The sequence below is a fragment of the Falco naumanni genome, chromosome 10 (genome assembly GCF_017639655.2).
Source record: "Falco naumanni isolate bFalNau1 chromosome 10, bFalNau1.pat, whole genome shotgun sequence".
Classification (NCBI taxonomy): Eukaryota; Metazoa; Chordata; class Aves; order Falconiformes; family Falconidae; genus Falco; species Falco naumanni.
The window spans coordinates 23,793,209-23,813,460 of NC_054063.1; the positions used below are offsets into that span (position 1 = coordinate 23,793,209).

The window sequence follows — 20,252 nt, forward strand, 5'->3', positions numbered from 1 at the left end:
CTCTTTTTTTTTTTTTTTTTTTTGTTGGGGAGGGAGGGGGTGGAGGGGCAGAGGGGGAGGGGAAAAGCTGCATCCTACAGTTATATTTCCAAGCTCAAAAAGACATCAGCGATAATTTTCTTTAAAGCTGACATGGATGTAATTTTAAAATATGTTTTCTTTTTTTTTTTTAAGGAATGTGTAGGATTTCACCCCCGTTCTCTCCAAGAAGAGACAATGTGTCCTGAGTTATATAAAGTAAGAGGTTCCCTTTAAATATACAATATGAATTTTATATTTTGGGGTTTAATGCTAGATTTTTCTTAATATTACATGAGCACAGACTCACAGGAGCAAGGACCTGAAAGTAGATGGCTTTGACTTCAAAGTGACAAATCAAAAGAGTATTTTTTTTTTTCTCTACGTTAAGACTTCCACCTGGAAAATGCTGAAAGCACCTATAGATCTGCTACCCTCAACCTGCTCTAACCTATGCCGTGGCATCCAGGCAGCTCTCCCCACCGTGCCGTCCCTCTCGGGCATCCTGCGCTTGCAGTTTAGCTGATGTCTCACTACATCCTTCCACCACATCCATTTTGCGAGCTGGAGAGCAGTCAGACATGGGTTTGCTGTGGCTCTTGTCCATTAAACTTACAGATCTCATCACAGGGTGGCTGTTACAATGGAAATGGGCACTGCGATTTGTTTATTTATCTAGGGTCGCCGAATTTCATCTCTGGGGAGAGAAAACGTGTTTAGCAACAAGCAGGCTATGTCCAGCTAGGAGAGGTCTTGCTTAGAAGCCTTACGTGCATTTAATTTTTCGGCAAGCAAGTAATTCTTCACTGCTAATTATCCAACCCTCTCCCTCCAAATGCCCCCCCCAAAAAAAAAAAAAAAAAAGAAAAGAAAAGAAAAGAAAAAAAAAAGGAGTATGTGCTCACAGACTCACATTGGTTTTTGTGATGGGAGGTGTAGGTCAGTGGGTTTCTACACATCCTTATTCCCCATCTAGAGTAACTTTTATGGCCAGCAGTGCTATGCGTATTTGCTAGAACAGCTTTCAGGCAAGGATTTATTTGCCTGTGTGTATTTCCAAGCACTGTGGTATTTTCCTTCTTCTTAGGAATGGGGTGAGGGTGGGGGGAGGCAGGATACAATTGTTTTGATGGAAGGCATCTTGCTACAGCTCTGGAAGTCTCTCCCTGCCCCAGCAGCATGAGCATTTCCAGGACAGCTGGGTAATTGCTGGAAGAGAGATCTAGTCCCTTCCACACTATATCAAAACAATTGTTTTGGGGACAGCGTCTCCCATTCTGAGAGCCGTGCCACGCCAGACCAGGCTCCGAGGGGGAAGCTGCCTCCAAATAGCATCTCGTAAAAAGCTGGTGGGCCATGTTTGGCTACCGATGAATGAGCAAAATTACTCTGCAGAGAGGTGAAATATCACCTTCCGTGCTCAAAAGCCATATTTAAGAGGCAGCCACAGTGCTGCAAGCCTCTGTCCCTATTTGTGTGCATTTTTATCTTCCTCTTTTATAACGCTGCAGTTCATGACATAAGCACCAAACCAGGGACAGTCAAGTATTTGACATTACGCAGTGAAGGGAATTTTCCCTTCACTTTTCGTCTTCTGAAACTTAAAAAAAAAAAAAAATCTGCTTATTTAGAGCCTGTTCCATATTGACCTATTTACTCCAACAGACCAAGGCTCTCAATCTTTTATCGATTTAAAAGAAAACAACCTAAACAAATTAACAGGGAGGAAACCGCTCTTCTTATCCCCAGGGCTGACCGCCTGCACGCCCCCCCCCCCCCCTCCCCGGGTCAGACTCAGCCTGGCCCCCGCACCCAGCCCCGGGGCTGCGGCCTGCCAGGCCTGCGCTGGGCCGGGGGAAGCTCCGGGGGCCCCGGGCTGTGCATGGCAGCCTCCCCCCCGACCCCGACACGGCCTCAGCCCCGGACTGGACCGGCCTTACCCCCGGCCTTAACCCTGGCCCGGGCCGGCCTTACCCCCGGCCTTGGCCCCAGCCTCTCCCCGGCCCGGCCCGGCCCCAGCCCGGCCTTACCCCCGACCTTAGCCCCGGGCCTGGCCTTACCCCCGGCCTCTCCCCGGCCTTACCCCCCGGCCTTACCCCCGGCCCAGCCCGGCCTTACCCCTGGCCTCTCCCCGGCCTTACCCCCGGCCCGGCCCGGCCCCTCCCGGCCTCCCCCCCGGCCCGGCCCGGCCCCGGCTTCGCTGTCCATGGTATTGAAGGAGCGGGACGGCGGCAGCGCGGCGCGGGGGCGCCCGGCTTGGGGCGGGGGCGCGGGGGCCGTGCCTCCCCATGGAGCCGGGCAGGCGGGGGGGGGCCCTTCGTGCCCCCCTCCAGACGGGCCTGCGCTCAGCTGAGGGGCCCTGCGGGGCAGGCCGGTCTGTCTGTGCGGGCACAGCGCGCTCCCTCACCCGCCTCCCCCCCAGCGCTCCGCGAGGACCCATGGGGTTCAGTTTATGCCCCCCCGCAGCGAAGCGGGGACGGGGTATTTTAACCCCCTGTCGGAGCCAAGCCCCGTGCCCGTGCCGAGCCGTGTCACCCGGCGGTGGGGCAGCGCTGCTCGGCGGGCTGGCGGCGGGGGCTTTATTTCTCCTTTAAAGCAAACCCCACCAACAGCTCAGCCCCTCGAAAGTTTGCCATTAAATACCTCCCCCCCCCCCCCCCCCCCCCCCAGCTTCCCCCTCAGTTCCAGGCTTTAAAGGCAGGCTGGGCTTTGGCTGCTATTTTATTAACATTTCCAGTGAGACATTTTGTCTTAAGCATGGCCCTTCCTTAATCTCTAATGCAGCATTTCTACACCCCAGAAGAAAACAGTCAGATGATTTGCAAAGGGCCATTTTTTTCCCCTCTCTTTTTCATTTCTTTCTTCTTCTCCCCCTCTTTCGCTCTCTGCCTTTTTAAACCTACCACCTACTGTTCCCCGAACAAAGAAATCCCAGAGACAAGCAACATGCCTCCACTTTCCTTCCATTTCCAAACCCCGACTCCGCCATGCGTAGATGACCACATTAGAAAAATACACAAGATTGAACCTGAAATCAACTGCGGCAAAACAAACCCTAGAAAAACGTACGCTTAGCCCCGTCCCGGCCAACGTGACACACACGTACACACACACACACGCATACACACACACACACTGCGGAGCGCTCACGAAACACCCGAAAAATTTCATCACCCTCCTCATTTCTGCTGAATAAGTCAATAACAAAACAGCCTTTGTCTGTTTGTTTGCCACCAGGATGCGGCCCAGGTACCGGAGCGGCGCTCAGCAGCCGCTGCCCCATCGCCATCCCGAGCATCGCCTCGGAGCTGACCCGCAGGCTGGAGGAGAAAGCAAAATCTCTGTAAAATGAAGCTCCGATCTCTTTCCAACCTCAGATAAAGGTTCTGCAGATTCTAGGCCTCTGGTTTCTGCCCCAGAAATCTTGCTGCGTAGGAAAGAGATTAACAGAATTTGGTCCCTGCTATAATTTCAGGCATTCTTCTACATTTTTTTTTCTTTTTCTTAGAAAGCAATTCATTTTCTTAGAAAGTAATTACACTTACAAGAGGTTTGGGAATCAGATTTTTCTATCAAGTCTCCTCTCCCTCTTTTTCTCTCTCTGTCTCCTTTTGGTCTTCGTGGCTGCTGCAGGGCTCTTCCCCCACCCCACCCCCCCCCCCCCGATCTGTAATAAAAAAAAAAAAATAAATACCCCCCCTCCCTCCCCTCTTCCCCTAGAAATATACAATTTGCTGATTTGCAAAGCCTCTTCCTATGTGGAGGGAAGCTGCTTGCTCTCCCCACGACTCGCTTTCCTGGCCTCCCAGCTCCTTGAGAAAGGAGGAGGGCCTTGTGCATTACAATTCCATTCAATCTCATTCATTCTTGCCTCTTTCTAACGGTCTTTGGACAGCAAATCCACACCAACGGGGGGTCCGAGCCCCCTCCTCACGGCCCCCCCTAGCCTTAAACACACACAATAGCCGTCAGCTAACAGCACAGCAGCAACTTTGAAACATTCAAGCTTCTGAAGTGAAGAATGCCCGCAGCTCCCCAACCCCCACCCCCTCCACTTGTTCCTGGGCTTGACATTTAAAAAACATATAATGATCTTAATTTTAAAAAGGGGAAGTAAAAAAAAAAACCCACCAATTCCTCACTTGGGTCACACATGGTTTCACAGGGCAGAATTCTGGTGTCAAGAATTTCCTCTGCAGGAGAGGATTGCTCCATCACATAGCTAATTACCTGCTTCCCCTCTCAGTGCTCCACGCTGGAGAAAGTTCTTTTTTTTTTTCTCCCCCCCCTTTCCCTAGAGATGTTTATTTGGTTGTCTCAATCACCAGGATGGTTTCCAACCTAATTTTTCCCAGTCACCTCGTGAAGGCACGGCCAAAGGCTGGGAGCTGCTGAGCTTGGGGAGGGCTCCTGGTTATTGTGTGCCTGTGGGCGTTTGTGCTAGCGGGGCTGGGAGTGGGGACCGGCATCTCCAACATGGGCAGAGGGGGGGCTGCCCTGGGGGTCACCCCATCCGGGCACAAGGGGGTTACACAGCCCCTCCCTGGCTGAGGTGGGACAAATGGGATGAGGGGTGCATCCCAGCAGGAATGGGGAACCCTCTCCCCATCTCTGCATGGAGCGAGGTGTCTCCTACCTTTTGGGTGGGATGTGAGCAACGTGCCACTGTGTCCCCCCAGAAGTGCTGCCCCTGGCCACAGCTCACTGCCTGCTCCCTGCCAGCTTGGGCTGGGGAGCTCAGCCCCACTGCCTCAGCCCCATCTCCAGCCTCCACTGGCTGCTGCTGCCTTGGGCAGGCTTTTCACCATTTCCCCACACTACCACCACCTTTTGCTTTGAAGCTTATGTATTTTCTCCTCTTTCCATTTCCTAAGTGAAGAAGGTTGCTTGGAGCACCTCTAACCCACTGCTCGCCCCCTCCTTCCCCAGGGAGCACCCCTGATTCCAGAAGCGCTCCCCCAACCCCCAGGACATTGTCCCAGGGTGGGTTTTGTCTGAGAATGGGGAGGAAAGAGGTCCCTGTGTGTAAGCCCCCACTGCCGCTCTCTCTGAAATCGGGATGTCTTTGGTTAAGGTCTTGGCTCAGGGCTTCAGCGGTGGTGGCGGGGGTCCCTGCCCACAGCACCCCTGGCTCCCCTGGCTCTCCAGGTACTGCTGACTCCCTTGACCAAGGCTGGAGCCACTGTCCCCTGCCTGTGGAGGGGGAGAGGCCCAGGGATGCTCCTGTCCCTCAGGGGTCAGCCCGGCTCTGCTGGCACCCCCTGGAGATTGAGGCTCCCCAGCCAGGAGGAGCAGGGATCGGGGCAGTGCAGACACCTCCTGGTTTGGTTTGGCTTCCTGGAAGGGGAAGAGGAAAGGGCTGAGGAAGGGAAAAGGGAAGAGGAAGGGGAAGGAGTGCACAGCGGGGTCAGGGCTCTGCTGTCTCCACTCGCTCCTGCACTGGGATTTTGTGGTGGCTGCAAGCGTGAGCATGAGGGGGAGGCCAAGTCTTTGCTGTACATATTTGAGGGAAAAGTCCAGTCCTAGAGGCAGCTTGTGGCTACTGCAATTCTTTTAATACAATTAAAAATCAATGACACTCTGTGCACGCACACAAATAAACATCACCCCTCTGCATCCCTGCTTCCCTGCCCACCCCCTCTTGAGGCCGGTGGGGAAAGCATCTTCTCCAGAGCCTGTTCATTACTGCTCTACTTAGGTGGGGAATTGCTTAACCGGTCTTTCTCCAGTAAATCATATTAACTCCAAGCACAGCTATTTATAAAATGTTCCACAGCCCAAGAGTACGGCATCCAGATCACTCGAAGAAAATTAGGCGATTAGGCGTGCATAATCCAAGCCCAGTGCGTCTATGTACAAAGCCTCGCCAGCCAGCCTGCCTTCAGCTATTCACTGACATTAAAGAAATCACCGTTTTTATTGGAAGCCCAGCCCAGGCCCGAGTCCCAGACAGGGACAGGGAAATAACCTTTTGCAGGGCAGAGCATTCCTGGGTGGCTTCTGATGGCTGGGAAATGAAGCCCAACTTGGGAAAGTCTCCCCCCCCCCCCAGGCCTTCTCCTTTCCTTCCTGCAGAAGAGCCCCTCCAGACATAAAATGCATCTCTCCAGGCTGGGTTTCTCCCCCCCCTCCTCCTTTTGCGACCCATTAAACGTCTTCTATACATTTCCTCTTCATCTTGTCAAGGCCAGTTGCTCTATGACTGCTGGTTTCCCAGGCAAATCACACCAATTTCTGAGTTGATGTTGAAGGTCCACATTGGCTCAGCGGGGGTCCCAGCGAAGCACTCATCCATGGAGCCGGAGGTCAGGCTCTGCCCTGCTTTGCCAGCTGAATTATTATTATTTTTTTTTAAAGTCGTGTTGCTCTTTGAACATTTACAGATCTGTTAGTGATGGGGAAAACAACAATAACCAAAGGAAGGGCGTCCTTGCTGCAGACGTGCTTCTGAGCTGTTCTGATAGCGAGGATGCTGAGCAGGATGCGGCTCCTCCATCTTTATTTCAGCCTAAACCCTTAAAGCAAGAGGTTCTTAGGAGGAGACCGACGGCGTGCACATGTGCACCGCCCCCACATCTACCCCAGCTGAGAGCCTTGCCCGGAGCACTGGGCAGCTGCAGGCGCCCGCTGCACGGCCGTGCCCCTCAGGGTCTGTCCACGCGCATCCAAGGTTGCATTCCCATTTTAACAACATAATTTGCTGAAGGGTATTTGGATGCCTCATCTGTGCCTTGGCCCAGGAGCGCAGGCACACGTACGGCCGTGGGCAGCGTGTGCTGCCGTGCAGGCGGGCGCCGATGCCATGTGTGCGCAGGCAGGAGCGCGGGTACTGCCCCACATGCCCCAGCCCTGCATGGTCAGCGTTGTGCTGCTGCAGAGGTGAAAAATAAACTAAACCCGGCTGCTACTTTTGCACTCTTATGCTCTTTTTCCTTTTCTCCCTTCCCCTTTGCCAGCTTTAACATTTTTAATTAAATTACAAGCCTCAATAATGTTTTCCTAACTACAGTTCCGCGCTTCCTTGTGGAGTAGCGTGCGGAAAGGTATAATTTTGCAAACAGTTTCTTTAAGAGCTGGGCCTGAAGTACCATCAGCAATGTGTGTGAATAGAAAAAGAAACACCTCCACAAAAGAAGGGATTGTTAATGGAGGACAATCCAAAGGGGGCCCACTAAGGCCTGTCCTTTACAATAACGATGGAGGGCGATGATTTGAATGCAGGGGGCCCTACTTTCAAATCTGGACAAAAACAAAATGGTAATAAGGGTTGAATCCCTCACTGGTCAAAGCAGTGGGCAGCAACTGGTCTCTTTAACTCCCCCCACCCCCTCCTTCCCCCAAATCAGACCCCAAACAAGAGGAACTCTCCTCCTCTTTAACTTTATTTCCTTGATTAGCTCTAAAAAAATAATCGCCTGGGTGGACTTAGGGGAAATTTTTTAGGGCTGTTTGAAAGGAGAGGGCTCCTCTTCTGCAGGTGGTGAGGGGACGTGCCTCGCGGCGGGCAGGTAAGCACCAAGGGGCTTCTCTTTCTTACCACACTTGGAGGCTTCCGAAGGCTGCCCGGGATTTACGAGGCAGAAGCCGGGATGCGGCTCGGTAGGGCCCTTCCCATCAGCGCAGGCTGCACGTACGGATGCTCCGCAGAGATGCTCTTGCCTCCCTGGCTGCCCTGCCTCCAGATGTTGCATCATTTTGCGGGGTCAGTTCATTTTATAACACTGCTTGTAGCTTCCTCGTCTTGGAGCCAATTAAACCCTCGCATTCAAGGGGGAGCGGGGGGGATGTGGGGGGAATTAATAATTACAGCGCTATGTTTAAATACCGCTCGCCACTTATTTAATGGGATTTCTGCAAAATATTGGTAAATGGCTCTGGAAAACCGGGTGCAGGCTCTGCCTGCATCGAGGGCTGCGGGAGGGGGGCTCTGGCTGTGAATGGGCCCTGGATGCCGGGCAGAGGGCGTGAGGGCTGTCCCCCTCTCTGGGGACTTCTCTGGCTGGTGTTGACTCCCCCCCCCCATCCAAGGGCACCCCATAATTACCCACCCACCCCACCCCCCATCCCTTTGGTTTTGCTTTCCCTTGATACCCCCCCCCCCCAAGTCCAGCCATGGATGTTTATTCCAGCTGGGGGGTACAGAATGGGGGTGCTCAGACCTCCCCCCGTACCTTGGCACAGCCCCTGATCCGCCGGGTCCCGTACCCCTGCCCCACTCCCCCACCACCTGCTTGGGCAGCCCCATGGCTGCACGTGGATCTGCCTCGGGGAAGGCAAAACGGGAGCAAATGCCCCCACGGCACGGGTGGGCTCAGCTGCAGCCCATCTCCCACGCGTACAATGCTGCCCACTTGTCAGGGAAAGCTTTATAGCTCCGTTTGCGTGGCTATACTGAAAGCACAGGGGTTTATTTATGTATCTCTCTCTCTCTAATGCATATATAATTGGGGCGGCACATATATTTATACGGCCAGGCTGCATGTGTGTTTACGCACCATGTGTGCTTGTAACGCCCTGCATGCTCCAAATCTTTCCAGCTGTGTTTGTACAACTTGCATGGCTTATTTACTGCGTGCAATATATATCTAGTTTATGGAAATATTTTGCAGAATATATCTTTAAATTCCTGTAGCTCCCGTGGGTACCGAGCCAGTATGTCTGTGCTGCTGTCCATCTGTCCGTACAGGCGGGGACACCTCTCGTGTTGGAGGTCTCTGCAGCCGCGTCTTCCCGATTCATGTGTAATTTTGGTGTTGTAGCCCTCAGTTTCCCCTCGGAAGTTGAGCAGTGGCATTAGCATGGTCATTCCTCCACCTTGGAGCAGTGACTGAGCAGGGGACAGCCGGGGCTGAGCCCAAGCCAGGCTGCTGCTCTGCAGTGGGGGCATCCTTGCACCCCCTCCCCTCCAACCCTGCACCCCTTCCAGGAGGTGACTTCAATACTCAGCTCTGTGTTCGGGAGAGCAGCATGGCATTAGGTAGTGCCACTACATAGGCTGTGGGAAGTCCTTTTTCCTAGAAAAAAACATATAGGGAAAAAAAAAATCCCCCTGTTAGGGAATAGATTTACCTCAAGCCATCCCTAGGAATATGCTTCTGGCTGTGGGGGCTTTGGAGAGATTGTTTTACTCTAAGGAATGGGGGGGGGGGGGGGGGGGAAGTATTGCCATTGTGGGTTTCCCACCTTCCTTCACCAAATCAGCCCATCTCTCTAATGAGGGTCCCAGTAATGGGGAAAGGCACCTTCCTGCTCCTGATGCTCCACTTGCCAAGCAACTGCTGAGGGGACAAACACACATTTGTGTTTTGCTGGGCATCACTGCCGTCCCCTTTTCCTTTTCCTTTATTTACCAGGAGTGCTTTAAGAAGGAAAAAAGATCTCCCACCCACCTCAAGTTTCACCTCTCCTTAAATATTTGCCCTAAAAATATTAGTCTTTAATGGAGGCAGGAGCCTGTTTGATTAAAGAGAGCTTTCCAAACAAATTCAGCAGCCTGTCAACAGCCCGGCAGCATTTGCCCCGGGTACCTGGTGCCACTGCAAGCCGCTGCTGCAGCCCCTGAGCTGCAGCATCCTGCGCCGGGGCTTGCACGGGGAGAAATCAAGTGCAAATAGCTGCAAATACCACTCTGCCAGACAGCTCTGCCTTTGATTCCTCTGTGACAAGCATGACAATCCACTGAAATGAAGGCACCTCAGAGTTCATAATGAGAGAGTAAAACTACTGTATCTTTGCTGCTGCAGCATCAGATCTGTATTTTCTCCAGCAGAGGTGGTTTTTTTTTTTTTTTTTTTTTTTTTGGTGGGGGGGGGCGGGGTGTGGGTGGGTGGTACATGGGTTTAGTGTGCATTGACCTGACGCTTTGGTGCTACCTCCAACCATCAGTTCCATCTATTTGGGATTCTGGGTAGAGGTTTCAGTCTCGGGGGTTGGTTGTGCTCTTTGATGCAGTAGTTTCTAGAGGGAAGAGTGTGTTTGTAAACACCACTTCTGCTGCTGAAGGGCTGGCCGGGGTAACGCCGGGTGAGGCACGGTTACGGCGCTGTGTCAGTCCTGCGCTCCCCACCAAAGGCGCTGATAATCTCAGTTTAATGCCGAGTTTTCGGGTGGAGGAATAACGCCAAATAATTCTTTGTGCGGGGAGAATTCGTATAATGAATAAATGCAAGCTCAAATATTCCTCGTTCAGACAAAACAAGAACATATTTAACAATGCCTAGTTAAAAATAAAGGAGAAATCTATTAATGTAATAACTAAATTGCTATTATAGGCATCAAAGCACCCTGATGCTTTGAGGTAACTTTACTTCCATCAGTCTTTTTAAAGAGCACAACATTAAAAAAAAAACAACAGCAAACCCTTACTATCGTGCCTCACTGAAACCCTGCCATTTTACTCATTAATTTTGTAATTAATCAGTTAAGAAGTTCTGACTTATTGGATTAAAGGGACAGGGAAATGCAATTCCGCCCAGCCTAATTTCAATACACGATTGTGAAATTGCTCTTTTGAGCCTCCTGCCTCGGCTCCCTGCCTGCCCCGAGGTGTGGGGCCAGGGCGACCCTCCGGCTACAGCCCCCCCAGCCCCGGGGACCTCCCGCAGAGGGCAGGCGCTTCCTTGGCCCTTTGCAGCAGCGGGGGCGGGGGGGGGAGGCACAGGGGGTCTCCCTCCCCCGGGGGTCCCCTCGTCCCCTCCCCGGGCTGCGAGCAGCCCTCCCGGGAGAGAGCCACTGCCTGCCACCGCTGGCCCAGGACATGGCCTGGCTCCCAAAATCCTGGCAGAGAGGCACTCCCCCCTTCCCTGGCTACCTGGAAGCCATCCCTGCCTGTCCCTGCCTATTCCTGCCTGCCCTGCATGCTCCTGCCCTGCCTGTCCCTGCCTGTCCCTGCCTATTCCTGCTCTGCCTGTCCCTGCCCTGACTGTCCCTGCCAATTCCTGCTCTGCCTGTCCCTGCCCTGCCTACTCCTGCCTGCCCTGCGTGCTCCTGCCCTGCCTGTCCTCCCCTGCCTTTGCTTTACATACTTCTGCCCTGCCTATTCCTGCCCTGCCTGCCCCTGCTCTGCTCTGCTCATCCCTGCCCTGCCCTTGCTCTGCCTGTCCCTGTCCTGCCTGTTAGTGTCCTTGTCCTGCCTGTCCCTGCCCTGGTTGTCCCTACGCCTGCCCTGCCTGCCCTGCCCACCCTGCCCGCCCTGCCCGCCCCTGTCCCCTTGCCAGCCTGCACATCCCCCCTCCTGCTGGTGGCCTCTGCCCTGTCCCGGGCGGTGGGGACAGCTCCAGGGGGATTTGGAGGGAGGGTGGCTGCAGTTTGGGGTGGACGAACTGCAGAGCCCACCCGGCCGTCGGGCGTTTGGGGAGGGGGCAGACGTGCAAGGGAATCCGGCCTCTCCCCATCGCCTGTGAAAACACACTCGGGCATTTGCATCCCAGAGGTTTTTTCCTCTGAGCGAGCATCGAGTGGCAACGAGCTGGCGTGTCCCCAGAGTGCCACCCCGGGTGTCACGGCCAGCGGCCCGGTGACCTGCTCCGAGCTCTCTCCTCCAAAGGCTCCGCGTTTGCCCTCGCTGGGCGACGCGCTGGCGCAGCGGGCAGCACCGCGCAGGCAGCGCTGCAGCATCACCGTGGCCATTCCCCGCCACCGCTTGCGCAGCAGACCCAGCGCTCTGCAGAAGGCAGGGAGCAAGTGAAACAGCCAGAGATTAATTTTTTATTTTACCATATACACTTTGCAATTAGACACGTCCGGTGGCTTATTTCTCTACCTCTGCCTTTGATCTTTTGAAAACTAGGCAGCTTTATAAATACCATTCCTCTGTTTTCAGCCATTTTGCATCCCTTGCACAATTAATGTACAGCAGTGATCCGTTTCTTTTCTTCTTCTTTTGCCAGTTCTTTTCAGAACAAACAGGCCCTCGTGTCCACACTGTCCCCGTGAGATTTATTTCCTCTTTCTCCTTGTGTCATCACCGACACACCAGAATTAAAAAGTATGTATTTTGCTGGACAATTTTGATGAAATTATGGTTGAAGTGTAAACCCAATGCCCCGAACCTACAACATGAGATCTGTTAATATTATTAATTTGTAAGCCTGGCAAGAATTGCATACACAAATGGATGCTTTATGATAATTATTTAGTACAGATTTATTTTTATTTTTTTTTCAGCAGCAGCAAATCTCTGGAGTTTCTGCATTTGTTTTGCACTTAAAAGAACTTGGTGCAAATGTAATCAGCACATTAAAGTGCATCTTTCATTAGAGGACAGGATGCAGGGAGGAAATCTGTCCCACCCGCCTCCATGCCAGGTGACCTTGGAAGAGTTCATTCATGTGGAGTTCTGTGTTTGGGTTCTATTAATATTATTGTTGTTGTTATTTTGTTATTATTATTTTTAGTAGCAGTACCCCCTCTTTCCCCCTCCCTATAAATTTCCCACCCTCTCCCAAAGCATTCAGGGAAATTCTGCAGGGTTAAAGCACTTTCCCTGGCTTTGCTGCTAGAGATGTGGCTCGTTTCCTCCAGAGGTGGAGGTGGTGGGGGGGAGTGGGGAGGTGGATGGGGCTCCACACCAGACTCTCCAGCACCGTGGGGACCTCCACTTCTCTATCTGTGGAGATGGTAATACGCAAAGGCAAAAGAGTTTTTCTTGGAGTGGAGATGGGTTGACGGGGACTTAAGAGATCTCGAGTGTTTTTTTATCCAGGTCACTCTTTTGTTACATAAAAATAAAACACAAAAAATGTTGTCCCTCCTCTTGCTCTGCACACAGATGTGAGAGAAAGGGGCAGCTGGGGAGGTGACCAGGGCAGGGAGCCTGTGTAGGACCTGCCTGCAGAGATGTCAGGTCTAGACTCAGCAGAGTGGCAGCGGGGAAAAATTAGCTGAATGTCACCCTATTTGGCACTGAAACCTTCCTTTATCACTTTCAGCTCTGTCTTTTACCCTGCTGGGCTTCTCCCATCCTGTCCCTCTATACCTTGCAGGTCCTCCTAAAGCATCTCTTCATTCTCCCTCAAAAAATAGACGAGCAGAGACCTTGTCCTGCTTCTTTCTCTTTTTGGCCTCTTTCTTTCCCTTGTGTTGGTTTCTGCTCCTCTTTTACTTCTTTCTGGCAGTCCTTGCCCCCTCTCTGCAATCCCTTTCTGTGAGAAAGCTGTTCTTGATGGGCATGGAGGTGAAAATCCAGCTGGAGACAATAAAATCCACTGGCTTGGCTATTTTTACACCTGAAGATCATCCCTCAGAGAGACACGAGAGAGAGCCAGACATCGTAAAGGCATTTCCTCACTCAGCCTAAGCCATGAATTTTAAGTCCTCAGGACAGAGACCATTCATAAGGTGTGTGTTTGTGCAGATTCAGCACAAGACAGGGACCATACTGTTATTTCCCCAATATTTCCACTTCCCTGACTCCTACTGTGCCACTGTTTCATCTTTACTAGAGACACATGCATTTTTACATCACTCTTTTTCTTGCCATGCATCTGTCTGACTTTGCTCTTTGAGGTTTATAGTTTTAGACATTGTTTATTATTCATAGTATTAATAACAGGTATCATCCTGCTATAGCGATTAAATAATTACACAACTCATTCCGGTTTGGTCAGTCAGAATGCCCCGTAGGGTAGAAATATTCCTTATAACATGAAGAACTAAGCATGTCCATAGCTGGCACCAAGTGTTCAGTTTTGCTTTCCATAAACTTAAATATGTGCATTTCTTATCCAGTCGGATCCTCCGTAGACTCATAAAGCAAGTGATACAGTGATCTGCTCTTAAGATGCTCTAAGAGCTTGGAGAAATTTGTTGAGTGCTACTTCTGTAGGCTCTTGTTACCATGAATTGGTGATGAGATTCACTGTTTGCCTTTACATCCACTTCTCTGGGCTTTCCCAAGCCCCAGGTATCCTCTTGTTGGAACCAGGGCACCATTTGTGACACTGGTTTTTGTGAGATGCTGCTGAAAAAGGATCATTGCCCTCATTCTCTAACAGCTGATCCACTGCCCAATGGTCCTCATGCTACCCTGATCCACCCCTCACCTGCCCAAGAACCACACTATCTGGGGCAGACGACTGGACCGATGCACACCCCAATTGGTGCAGCACATAGATGTGAAACTCATGAAGCAGTAGAGCCCAGCCTGCCTGAGAAAGCATCTCCCCACTCATCCATCCTTCACTGACTCTCCACTTGGCAACAGATGTGGTTTCATTATGGCACAAGGAGTTCCCAAGGCTTGGAGAGGCTGCTGGTGGTAGAGACCCTTCACTGCACTGAATCACAGCCATTTGCAAATGCCAAGTGGATTTTTCTCTTCCTCAAATAAAGAAGAGAGGCTGAAGATTGTGAGAAGAGAACCAGAGATGTCAGAGGTCTGAAGGGTGTTTTCCGTGCCTGAAGGTCTGTATTAGGTCTAGCTGGGACAGCCTGAGCTCTGTATCCCTGCATGTCCCCGCCACCCTTCTGAGGATGGGAGAGGAGGTGAATTTTCAGCCTCTTCACTTTGCTCCTTTCCCATGACATGACAGTTCTAGTCCAGCAGAAAGCTCATTATTTTATGCCCTGATTTCATTCTTGGACGTTTTCTTCCCATCAGATTCTGGTATTCTCTGTGTGTGTGGTAATTCACTTGTGTATTAGCAGAGCCAGATCCTGAGTGATGCAGTGTTGCCCATGCCCATGGCTCACGAACTCTCAGAACGATGGACTCAATGCAGTCAGCACTGAAAACAGTATTAATCACTTTCACCTTGCTGTCACTTAGCTGGGATCATAGTTATAGCAAACTTGAGGACAAGATAAAAAATCTCACCTAAGTAGGTGTAGATACTCAGTGAGGTCTGCGGAGCGAAACCAGCTTCTGTGGGTCCAGGACTGGGTGGGAGACACGGGCCACACCAGTATCTCTGGGGCGTGCAAACCAAAGGCTGAAAGCTTCTAAAGAGGATGCAAATGGAAAAGTGATGATTATCCATGCTTTTAATACTTCTTTCTATCTTGATGATATAAACCTCTAAAAGGTTAAGAAATAAGGGCTTGATTGGAGTCAGAGTAAATAGTAAAGGAAAAGAGAAGTTCACTCACAAAAAGTGAATTATTTGTTTTCCCCCCTTTACACTCTTTCTCCCCTCTGTATCTGAAGGACAAACTTTGTCCACACACCAGAGTTTAGTAAAACTGGACTAAAACCCCCTAGAAGTGAACCATGACATTCTAAACATACAAATAGAGCCAGCAACTTTTTGCCAGCTACTCCTTTGTTTAAAGAAAGGGGAAAACATCTTTTTTATTGTGCACTATTTCAATAAATCTGATTTCTACACTCGAATATGCAAACCTGAATTTCAATGAGGTGTCTGTGCCCAGAAAAGATCAAGCCTTGAAGGTTTTTCAGAATTCCTCAGTAAGAATTTGTATGACCTGATCAAATAGTTTTAAAAGCCAGCATTAGGAAAAAGAAAACAAACTGTTGATGACCTAGGACATATATATAGAACGAATCAGATGATATAGCTACAAGGTCATAAATGTTTGGAATATTAAAATAAATAGCAGAGCTCTTGAGTTAATGAAAAGCCAGTTAGGCCAATAAACATCTAAAAGAACACATATGAACAAACATCCATCTTCTTAGTTCATCGCATGTGTGCTCTTTACAGCTTTCCCAGATTTTAGGGCCAGTTCCCATTGGAGTGGGCAGTAAACAAGTGAATCAGATGGTCGCAGTGCTGGCCGAATATCTCAGCCATATATAACGGAGTCCAACAACAGGCATCCCTGCCTAACTGCTGAGCATCCACGGAAATGCAGAGATGCTGCACGCTTGTGTGGGTGCAATGTGTGTGGGGCTGCGTTCATACACCTGACACCCTGTGCGCAGCCTAATGGGTTGCATACAAAGGAGATATGAATATATGACAAAAGGGAATCCAGCACCAACCCTGAAGGCAGAGCTTGAAATCTCTTCTGCGTAGTTAATATCCAGCGCTGGCCTAGGGGCTGGAGCCTTTCTGGACGGCATAAGGCTGAGCCCATGTATTCAAATGATAGCAGGTCAATCAGGAATATTTCTTGTCCCTTCTTTTATTTTGCTGCAACCTCCCTCTGTGGTTTTTATCCAACAAAGAGCTGGTACCCAGATTGGGTATTTGCCTCGGTGGTACGATGTCCTCCTTGGCCACTTTGCACTCCAGCTAGGAGTGATCCGAGAGTTACCCAGTGCGTTCAGTTTCACCCCCGTTACATGTGGGGAAGGGAGGAAGGGTGCAGTTTGCATTTTAAATCCTGAAAACATATTTTAAGGGCTCTGCTTCTGTCTGTTCTCCAGTTCCTGAGAAAAACTCAGCTAAGGAAAGATTTTGGTAGAAACCCAAAACTGACATTCGCCTGCCTTTTCCAGGTAATGCATATGCATGCATGCAAAACTCAGGCATTGGTTGTTTCTGCCTCAGGATTAAAAGCTATGGCATGAACAGAAATAGAAGCCCATCTTTACAAAATTGCTTTTAAAAATTCCATATGCCAGTTGCATACCCTGCAAAAATGTAGAGCTTGAGTAGTGGTAAGGAGATGGGGCTGCCAGCCAGGAACATGAGCAATAAGCTCAGCTTCCTGGCAGGTCTGTTCTTCGTCTTTGGGTCATTTCTCCCTCCCCAGATGGTTTTTCCACCTCTAGAAGGTAGGAGGTTAATGCTAAGTATTTACTTGTGTCTCAGAACAGTCCTCAACAGGAACACTTTGTCTGTGACCAGGTGATTGACCCAAAATTGCCCAGATCTTCTGAATTCCTGTGAATGGACATTCATGTTTGGCATGTGCAAGAAACACACGGATGCTGCTACTTAAAACCTGCTGCTACTTAAAACCCAGGTGGGGTAATAATAATAAGTAAATGGCCCATCAGAGTACCAGGAGTTATGTCAGAAGAAGATGTGTAGGACAGCTTCCTGAAACACAGAAAAAAAGTGAGATTATTGTGGAAGAGAAGTGAAAGTGCCCTAAACCCCTCTGCAACTTAGCAAAAAAACAGCTCTGACTTTAGTTGTTGTTAGGAAAACAGCAAACCAAGTCCTGCTTGTTCTCCATCCTACTTTGAATGACTTCTGGGTAGAATAAATCTTTTTGGCTTTTAAAATAAATGAGAGAGCTTCACAATGCCAGGGCCATTTAAATTTACAGTGACATAACGCCAGGAAACGATTTGGGCTCCAATTTGTATTCCCAGTGTTTTCCCCCAGCTGAGGAACACAAAGTTACACTTTCGCCTGTGGCTTGGTGCTGAGCGTCCGGCCTCGCCGCCCTGCAAAGCTGATCAGAATGCAAAAGCGGAGAGTGAAGGAGCCGTCCGGAGCAGAGGGTGCAACTTGGCTTTCCCGAGAATCTGCAAACGGAGCATCCTCCTCAAGGTCACACCCTGCAAGGGACTTTTCCCTTCCCCTGGATGCAGAAGGGGATGGGAGAGCAGGGCTGGGCGGCTGCTTCCATCTGCCTCCCCCAACTCTTTGTTTATCACAAAAGATAAACCTTCCCGGGAATGCTGCGAGCAGCGCTACAGCGCAGGAAATGTTCAGCAGCTAAAAGGTTTATGATTTTTGTCAGATGCAATTGAAAAAAAACCCCAACAAACCACAACCAAACCACATGAACTAAACAAGGCATTGGAACCTTGTAGATAAAATACTGCAGTCATTTGGGGGGGGCAGGTGGGGGGGGCGGGATAGGCTGGATTTACAGTCAGGAGACTGGAAATAGTGGGATGGTTTTCTCTTGCCCTTTGCTGAGTGGTGGTGCAATATTTTGGAGTGTGCATTTTTCCTCTTTCTAGGCACCTATCACAGAAAAGATTTCTTTGGGCTGTTTGGGGAGGTCTGGGAACTGCCATTTTCTTTCCCTGCAAAACTCCTATTGGAAATGTCAGGAGCCTTCCTGATGATTTTCCTGGCCCTTCATTAATCCATTCGATTTAATTTTCTTTGAAGGAAAAATGAGGTGTTTCCTGCTTATTTCTAGCAAAATTCTCCAGTCTGCTTTTGTAGCTGCTACAGCTTTATTTTTGAAAACTCGGCTTTTAATCTGAGAAAACATTTTGAAGTGGCGTGCTTTTAGCGTGGAGATTTGCGTTAGCTCTAAATGTGTGTGCGTGATTCTTAATAGCGGAAGTTTTGTATTTCCTAGAACTTTCATGATGTTTTAAGTCAATCAAAGGGAAAGGTTTTAGGGAGGGGTAATTGAAAATACCCTTTGCAGGAACAATTTGAAATAGGTTTCGTCTTTTTCAAAAGATTTCAGCTTTCTGAGATCCGGGTTGGAGCCTCCTTCTCCTGTGACTAACGGCGGCATCGCTGTTGTCTCCATGCAAGTATGAACTAGTGCCTTTTTGTTAGTCTTTTGAAGTCAGTTTGGAGGATGAATACTCAGACCCAAATTGCTAATGTGAAGCTGTGCAGTCCTGGGGAGAAAAAAAAAAAAAAAAAAAAAAAAAAGGCAATGATGTTAGCAGGCAGCTCAGTGAATACCTGTTCATGGTGCTCTTTGAACAAAGGTAGGTGAGCGGTACGAAAATGTGATGGCACATAAATTGGGGATGAGGGTACGATGTTTTTTCTATATTTACGTTTTCAGACTTGGAGCTCAAAACTGGTTTGAAGTTTTTGTGTCAGTTGTGAGCAAGCTCAGCAAATTCCCGGATTCCAGCAGGATGTGGTCTCATCCTTTGGGTAGATAAAGCGGCAAATAGAAAAGAGTGGCTAAGGAAGTTTTGCATCATTAAGGCATGAAAGGAAGATGCACATAAAACAGGTTTTTCACTCTTCCCTCTCTCCTTCCTTGCATTGGGATGATTTCTGTTTTGTTTATGGATGTGGAAGAAAAGAGTTTCCTTTTTTCCCCTCTAACAAAAAAATCCCACAAGAAACAAAGAAATTAGAGCTGATTTGAGCTAAGAGATCAACATTTGAAAACTCAGCTAAACTTGCCCGTTCCCCCTCCCATCATTATTCTGCATAAGCTGGATCAATTTTTCCCCACTGCAATCAGCTGTGAAGGAGATCTTCCATTGATTTCAGTAGGAACAAGCTGGAACATGTTAGATGTAAATATTTGAATCCTCAGCTGTGCTACCCAGGCCCATCAATCTGTCTTAATACTTTATTTCAGGTTATTATATTAACAAAATTCATTGATATGCTATAACAAAATTGCATTACATGCTATCTCTGTGTTTTCAGCTATCATACTCTGTAGGCACTGGCAATCCTGCTCTGTGTGCAAGCGATCATATGTGAGCTCTTTCTCTAAATCCACTTTGAATATGCTATATTTTTAATTCTTCAAGAAAAAAAAATAATCTTTTGGAACAACAACCAAACACACACACACCCCTTCTTAGATTGCGAAGAGGGATTCTCTCAGATTTATATCTCAAATAATACAGAGAGAAAGAGCAAATGCTCTGGGGTTGGATATAGGTTGTCAGGTGTTACAGCAAACTGTGCTGAGGGATACTTCAGCCAAGAGAATCCAAATTAGTGACCTATATTAGGAATAAACTGGTAATGCACCGCAAACATGATTCTGTAATTAAAACCCTCCCTGGTACAGGCACAATTGATGCACAGGGTGTGCGTCGAGGCATACAAAGCAAAGCAACTTCGCTGGGAGAGTGAACTTTTTAAATCTGGTGTCTGATGAGATGTTGAAAATACAAGTTGGAACGTACAGGGGAGCATCAGTTCTTCCTAGCCCTGAGGTACACAACTCGGACGCACGCATGGCTGCAGGGAAGGAAAAGCAAGCAAGGGAGCAAATACAAACCAGATCCAAATGTGGAGCTTAATCCCTCTATTATTTAGAGACAGAGAGTCCGTTGCTGCGTACCAGCCTCTCCCGGTTTCACAACTGTACCCCAGCTTAGAAACCCTCTCTTTCTAAACTGGGGCTACTTCTGCAAAGCGTGTTTTTGGCTTTCGGTGCAGACTGTCCCAGGCTTTGCTCGCCTCTGCTCGGGGTGAATTCCAGCACTGCTGGGGCTGTTCTGACATCAGGCGCCTTTGCTGAGTCAGGTTCTGCTGCACGTCCAGCCACGCAGCACACTGCATCTGCTGGGAGAGAACACCCCTCCAAAAAAACCACACAAAAAAACCCCAACCAAAAAAAAAGTTAATTTTTAACTATTTAATGCATGAGGTCATACTGCAGCGATCGGCTGTGCTGCAAGGGAGCCAACGTTGCCT

The 20,252-nt window shown here is 49.5% G+C and overlaps 1 long non-coding RNA gene across 4 annotated transcripts in view; it reads left to right on the forward strand.

Annotated features, from left to right (window-relative positions):
• Positions 1-7,567: 7,567 nt before the first annotated feature.
• The window catches only part of LOC121095091, a 189,480-nt gene continuing 176,795 nt past the window's right edge, over positions 7,568-20,252 (forward strand). For 3 of the 4 annotated variants that reach the window (XR_005830008.1, XR_005830009.1, XR_005830010.1), the window contains exon 1: positions 7,569-7,720. This is a non-coding gene — a long non-coding RNA (uncharacterized LOC121095091). Of the gene's footprint in view, positions 7,721-20,252 lie in introns of all 4 variants that reach the window. The other variant, XR_005830007.1, reaches the window with a different exon arrangement.